At 30.9% G+C, this 6943-nt stretch overlaps 2 long non-coding RNA genes across 2 annotated transcripts; one reads left to right on the top strand and one right to left on the bottom strand.

Moving 5' to 3' along the window:
* Nucleotides 1-225: 225 nt before the first annotated feature.
* LOC128035348 (uncharacterized) lies at nucleotides 226-5028 on the bottom strand. Its single transcript, XR_008191753.1, has 3 exons — nucleotides 4835-5028; nucleotides 1885-4361; nucleotides 226-528 (listed from the first exon to the last, which is right to left on the bottom strand). It is a non-coding gene; the product is annotated as an uncharacterized LOC128035348 (long non-coding RNA).
* Nucleotides 2328-3029, top strand: LOC128035346 (uncharacterized). Its single transcript, XR_008191750.1, has 3 exons — nucleotides 2328-2411; nucleotides 2527-2592; nucleotides 2722-3029. It is a non-coding gene; the product is annotated as an uncharacterized LOC128035346 (long non-coding RNA).
* Nucleotides 5029-6943: the final 1915 nt, after the last annotated feature.

Below are 6943 nucleotides of genomic sequence, written 5' to 3'. Positions count from 1 at the left end.
TAATCGTACCTAAATGACCATCAAATAAATTACAATATATGTTCATATTTTACCATCACAAACTGTACTTTAACAATCAATATGCAAGTCATCACACATACATAACTTAACTTATGTGAGCATATGTATTATGTCAAAACACATCATTTACCACTTTCAAACCTTTACACAAGACAAATTATAAATTTAAAATGAGTTATTTTCATGGTCGATTATACATCATCATTAACACTTTTCATTGTCGAATCTTATAACTAACATCACAAATATACTTAACATGAAACATACCTCCAAATTAAGCTTATAACATGATCGGATATATATATGTATATATATCAACATTAGTATCATGATCAAGCCATTTTCGCATGGCTATATACATATATACAAATTTCAAAACCAAACATATCAAAACTAGCCTATACATGCCACATAACCAAAAACTCAAAGCTTATATTTACCGAAGCGATAACCGGATAGTGTGATGAGGTCTCCTATGACTTCCAACTTGAGAAAGTCTCTGAAACTCTATAAACATAGGAAAAACACACAGAGTAAGCGTTGAAAGCTTAGTAAGCCATAAACAAATAAATCATCTTAATTATATTTATAATTCACTTTAACTAGGCCGAATTTAGCAAATCTCAACCATTTCAATCTCATTTATCAATTCAAAATTCAAATTAACTACCATACATCAAAGTCATTGTTGCGACCTAAAAATTTTGGGCACAGGCGCTAGTCGAAGTAATCATTAAAATTTTGAAAACGGAGTTTTGATTTTGTTTAAAAAGGGAGTCGCCACCGATCTTTTTTCTAGGTGTGATCAGACACCAAATAAATTCTCTTTTTTTAAAAGAAGAATTATTTTTCAAATTTTCTAAAAAAGAGTCGATTTTAGGTCCACGTCCAAATCCAGAGAAAATTAGGGTTCGGGAGTAGGTTACGTGCGAGGAAGGTATTAGCACCCTCGCGACGCCCAAAATTGGTATCTCGTTAAACGTGTGTTGTCTTAATTTTCAAAAATACGAGTTCAATTTAACATTTAATCATGATCCGATTGAAACTCGAGAAATTTTTTTGTTTTTTGTTTTCAAAACACAAGAATTTTGAAACACAATAACTTTTTTTGAAAACACGGAAATTTTTGATACATGAGAATTTTGGTAACACGAAATTTTTTAAAACACGAAAATTTTGAAAACACGAAAATTTTTAAAAAAAAACATGAAATTTTTTAAACACGAGAATTTTTTTTAAAAACACAAAAAAAATTTTGAAACACGGAAATTTGTGAAACACGAGAATTATTGAAAACACGAAAATTTTTTAAAACACGACAATTTTTGAAATACGAGAATTTTTTTTAATGCGAAAATTTTTTGAAACACGAAAACTTTTGAAAATGCGAAAAGTCAAAATTTTTTTTGAAATACGAGTAATTTTTGAAAATACGAAAATTTAAAACACGATATTTTTTCCTTTTTTTAGAAAAAACGTACTGTATTTAACACGAATCGATGATATTCACCCCAACATAGCGATGAAATCGACGAATTAGTGTCAAACCGATTCAATTTAATAGTTAATCGGAATTCTATTAAAACACGAGAATTTTTAAATATTTTCGATTTTTAGAAGGACGTCCCGTATTTAACACCAGCTATCGATATTCACCCAACATAGCGATGAAATCAACGGCTTGATGTTAAATCGGTTCGTTGCCTTATGCATTAAAATAATTTTTATTTTTTATTTATTTTAAACATGCAAATAAAATGAACATAATAATATTTCTAAAGAAATTTTTTTTAAATGCTAATTTAAATTAAATGAAACACCATTTAAATACATGAACAAAATTAAAATGGGTTAAAAAATTACCAAAAGCCCAAAGTTATGGGCTTGAATTTTGGGCCTTTTCCCTTTTTCTTCCTCTTTTTTTGGGCCTGCTGCGAATTGGGCCCAGTTCACTGCTGTTGGGCTGCACTGGTCTGGGCCGCTACACTGCTGAGCTGTAGGGCGAACTGGGTCTGCCGGGCTACTGCCGAATCTGGGCCTGCTGGCTGGCCTGCTGGATCTGCTGCTTGCTGGACAGGCCTGCTGTGGCCTGCTTCAATTTTTTTGTTTTGATCCTTCTTTTTTTTTGTTGCTTTGCTGCTTTTTTTTGGGGGGCTGCTCTTTGCTACTGCTTGGCCTGCTAGGTTGGTGGGTCGGGTCAATTTTGTGGGTCAGGTCGATTCGGTCGGGTCGGGTTGACCCGACTGTGATATATTTTTTTATTTTTCCTTTTCTTCTCTCTTTTTCCTTCTTTCTTTTTCTTTTTCTTCTTCTTCTTCGGGCCGTACCCTAGCCCCAAGCCGCCGCCGTCTCTTGTGCCGATCTCCTCCGCCCTCGGTGGCTATGGAAGGGTTCTCCTCTTCCTCTCTTCATTTTCTTCTCTTCTCTTTTCTTTATTTGGTTGCTATTTTTTTTCTTTTTACTTGCTGTTTTTAGTGTTTGTGACTTTGCTTGATGGTGTTGTAGGTGTTGGCGGTGGAGGGAAAGCAAAGGCACGGCGGTGGTCACGGTGGTCGTGGTGGCGCGACGGTGGTGAGAGACATTTCGCTGCTGTTTTCTTGATTTTTTTTGCTTTTTTTTGTGAAAAAACTGAACCCCCCCTTTCCCTTCAATCTTTTCTTTTAAATCCTTTCATTTTGTCTTCTTCCTCTTTGTTTTCAGGTGGCAGTGGAGCAATCATGGCCTAGGGAGGCTGCTGGAGTAGCTGGAGGTGGGAGGAGCATGCTCGGCTACCGATTGGCTGATTTGACAAGTCCAGAAGGACCAAAATGTAAAAGACACAAAATATTTAGGGTAAAAATGTAATTTTAGGAAAATATGAGGCCAAAATGTAATTTTTAGAAAGTTTAGGGGCCCGAATATAATTTACAAAATATTAGGGGTCGAGATGCAAATTTAGAAAATGTTAGGGGGTTAAAATGTAAATTTGGAAAAGTTTAGGGGCAAAAATATAATTTATATTTTTTGTATTTTTCAAAATTTTAATATTACTATTTAATTAATACTTAAAATTATTATGAAAACAAACAAATAATAATAATAATAAGAAAAAATAAAAATAAAAATAAAAATAAAAATAAAAATGGGCTAAAGCCCAAACAAGCTTAAAATCTAATTACTTAAAACCCAATTACCCAAACCCCACAGGCCCAACCATTGGACCCAATCATTAGGCCCATATGAGGCCAATGCCAGAAAAATCATAATAAAAAAAATACATATATATAAAATAAAATAAAATAAAACAAAACAAAACACGAACTACAGACCGGACAAAATTCAGTGATGACAATTATATTACACATGCTTCATAATTCCACTGTTCGAACCACATATACTTCTCATTCAAATATATATCACATTCGGTCATACAAAACACATAACCAACAAATCAAAACATGCTTATTTAACTCTTTCTCATATACATAACATATTTAATAATTTAACCTTATCAATAACATTTATCTAATCATCTTTTAAACCAAACTAGCATACCTCAAAACCATGTTTCATATTTCATAGATCCCATGTTCGAAACATAGGACCACGATTTCATGGTACTCGAACTCTTGAATATAATTAAGCTTATTTCATTACAATTTCATATAACGAGCATATATATCACAACGTTCATTTATATACATTTATTTCGTTCATTGTCATGTATTTCACATATCGTCATTTGAAACATACTCACTTTTCATTCTTGAATATCATATACACTTCGTACGTACCTGAATCGGATATACTTTCACATAGTCATTGATTTCTCGATATTGTCCGTTGAACCGTTCGAAATCAATAAGGATACTCGGATAGCTCGGAAGCTTTTACAATGCCAATGTCCTAGATGTAGCCTTACATGTAATCAAATATCGATGCCACTGTCCCAGACAGGGTCTTACACGAAATCGTATACGATGTCGATGTCTCAGACATGGTCTTACATGTAAAATCTCAAATCGACGCCAATGTCCTAGACGTGGTCTTACACGATAACTCATATCGGAATCCTATGTAATGACATGTGTATCCTAACTATTCCTATGGTTCGTACGAGGCTTTCGGACGTAATTCATTCGTTTCAAGCTCGTAGTTACTTCTCCTGTACTTATATTAATTCAACATACACATATATAGTTACTAAAATTCAACTCGGCACAATTAAATACATTTTCATATGAATTTAACAACAATTATTCACTTATTCACTTACCTCGTACGAACACAAACAAACCGGACGACTATACAAAAATTTTTTAGTTTTCCTCGATCCAAATCCGATCTCCTCTTTTCTTGATCTAATCAATTCAAATTTGGCTTATTTAATAACATATTCATTCAATTTTATCCCAAAATACATAATGTGGGCATTTTGCATTTTAGCCCCTAAGATTTCATATTTTCACAATTTAGTCCCTATTTCAAAATAACACAAATTACTCAAAATTTCAACAAACTCATGTTAGGCCAAATTTACCTTAGGTCCTTAGCAACCCATTTATTCAATTTATTTCACAATTAGACCCTTCAATTTATAAATTTCACAATTTAATCCTTAATACACATTTTTATCAAAAATCATTCAATTAAACATATTAATCTTTCAACAAATATTTATTTTTCATCATCAACTATTAAAATACTCATGCATTCAACAATGACAACATTCAAATACTTTAACATTTTTGAAATTAGAGATATGAGCTAGCTAGATTAAGCTGCAATGATCTCAAAAACGTAGAAATCATTAAAAACGAAGCTAAAACCATACCTATTTGAGCAATGAGAGCTTGGCCGAATGTTAAAGCCATCAATGTCTTTCTTCTTGAATTTTCGGTGAAGATGAATAGTGGAAGATGACAATACATTTTGTTTTATTTTAATTTAACATGGCCGAATGTTAAAGCCAACAATGGCTTTCTTCTCCTTGAATTTTCGGTGAAGATGAACAGTGGAAGATGACAATACATTTTGTTTTATTTTAATTTAACATTATTTACGAATTTACCTAACTAACCATTAGTAATACTAATAATTACACCATGTGCCATTCCACTATCATCCACTATCTCAAAAATGGGATAATTACCAGTTAAGGACCTTCACTTTAAGGTTCCATAGCTAATAGACACCTTTAACTATAAGAACACAACTTTTACACTTTACGCGATTAAGTCCTTTTTTTTAAAATTGAGCACACAAACGATAAAATTTTCACACGAAATTTTCACACATATAAATCAACATGTTGTAGACACCAAAAATAATATTAAAATATTTTTCTGACTCAAATTCGTGGTCTTGAAACCACTGTCCGACTAGAGTCTAAACCGGACTGTTACACCACAATGTAAGAAAAATAAAGTTTCAAATGAGTTTGAAATGGAAGGTGGAGAATAAAAGTGAGTTGGGGAGAAGTAATTCGAACCCCCACATATTTATTTTTCCATGAATTGTTTTTAATTTCCCAACACTTTCAATTTATTTATCATAAAACATGCTGCTGCATGTAAATAAATTGGGTTAGATATTCATCAATATCTCCAAAATAATGGTGAGATCAATCCGTAGATTATGCATGTGTAATAGTTTAAATAGGTGTGTGGGTGTGTGAGTTTGATCTATTGTAAGTCTAATAAATAACCTTTTGTGTTATCTCACACATATATAAGGGATTAATACTAATAAATTTTAATTGCTAGGATTTAAATATTAACATATATATTTTAAAAAAATATATTTTATATTTAGATGGAAATATTTACTAAAAATAATTGAGAAGGTGAATAATCAATCTCCGTTTTCGATTAGTAACAATTTTTAATTTGATCGGTTCGAACTTATTCTTCGAACCGATACTCCAGTTAGATCCTAGTCCAACTAATCCAACTGATTGACTTAATCTAGTTCAAACATCATTGATAAATCCCAAAACTATACAAGAACTATGGTTTAATGTGCAATTGTATACATGAACTTTGATTTTGTGCAATTTTATACATGAAATTTTGATTTGATCCAATTCTTGTAAATTATTAACATAATTATTGATATAACATCATTTTATATTTATATATTGCATAGATGAGTAATTATATTTATCCAATATAAAAATAAATTGATGTTTTTATTTCTTTAAATGTGTATGATTAAATCAAAATTAAAGTTTCAAGTATACATTTGAACCACAATTAGAGTTTCATGTATAATTCCACCAAATTAAAGTTCATATATACAATTACACATTAAATCAAAATTCATATATAATTTTGAAATTTATCCAACATAAATTGACCTATTCATAAACTGTTTCTTTTACCATTAAATCAAAGCCTCATTTAGTATTTATATCATTTTTTATAAATACATTTATTACATAATTTTGTTCTTTACTTACATATTAGGTGTGTCGTACTCTAGTATTTATTACAAATATTGTATTCATACTATGTTTTTGTATTTTATCTAAAATCTTATTTTCAAGGTTAAAAAAAATCAAAATTATTAACGAGTGGTTGGAACAAATAAGAATAGACTTCTTCCCAAATATTTGAACTAAATTTAAATATTGAAACTAATGTTTTACTATAAAAAAATGGGGACAGAAAATTAAAATTCCTAATTAAAATATAACGGCACGTGAAGAAGAGCTGGACCCCACGAGCTTGAGCACGTTCATGAAAGCGATTCTTGCTTGCAAAGCGAAAATGTACTACCTTAAGTGAAATGTCATAAAGGCCCTTTAAAGTATTGGACTTTCTTTTACTCCATTCTTGACCAGAATAATTCAGAACTCGTCAAAAATAAAAAAAATAAATTAAGATTTTGACATAATGATAATTATAAATATTATATTGTGAAAAAATATTATGTAAAAATA

Source organism: Gossypium raimondii, chromosome 2 (genome assembly GCF_025698545.1).
Source record: "Gossypium raimondii isolate GPD5lz chromosome 2, ASM2569854v1, whole genome shotgun sequence".
Classification (NCBI taxonomy): domain Eukaryota; kingdom Viridiplantae; phylum Streptophyta; class Magnoliopsida; order Malvales; family Malvaceae; genus Gossypium; species Gossypium raimondii.
The sequence above is the reverse complement of the archived record's forward strand: the minus strand, read 5'-3'. Positions and strand labels throughout refer to the sequence as shown.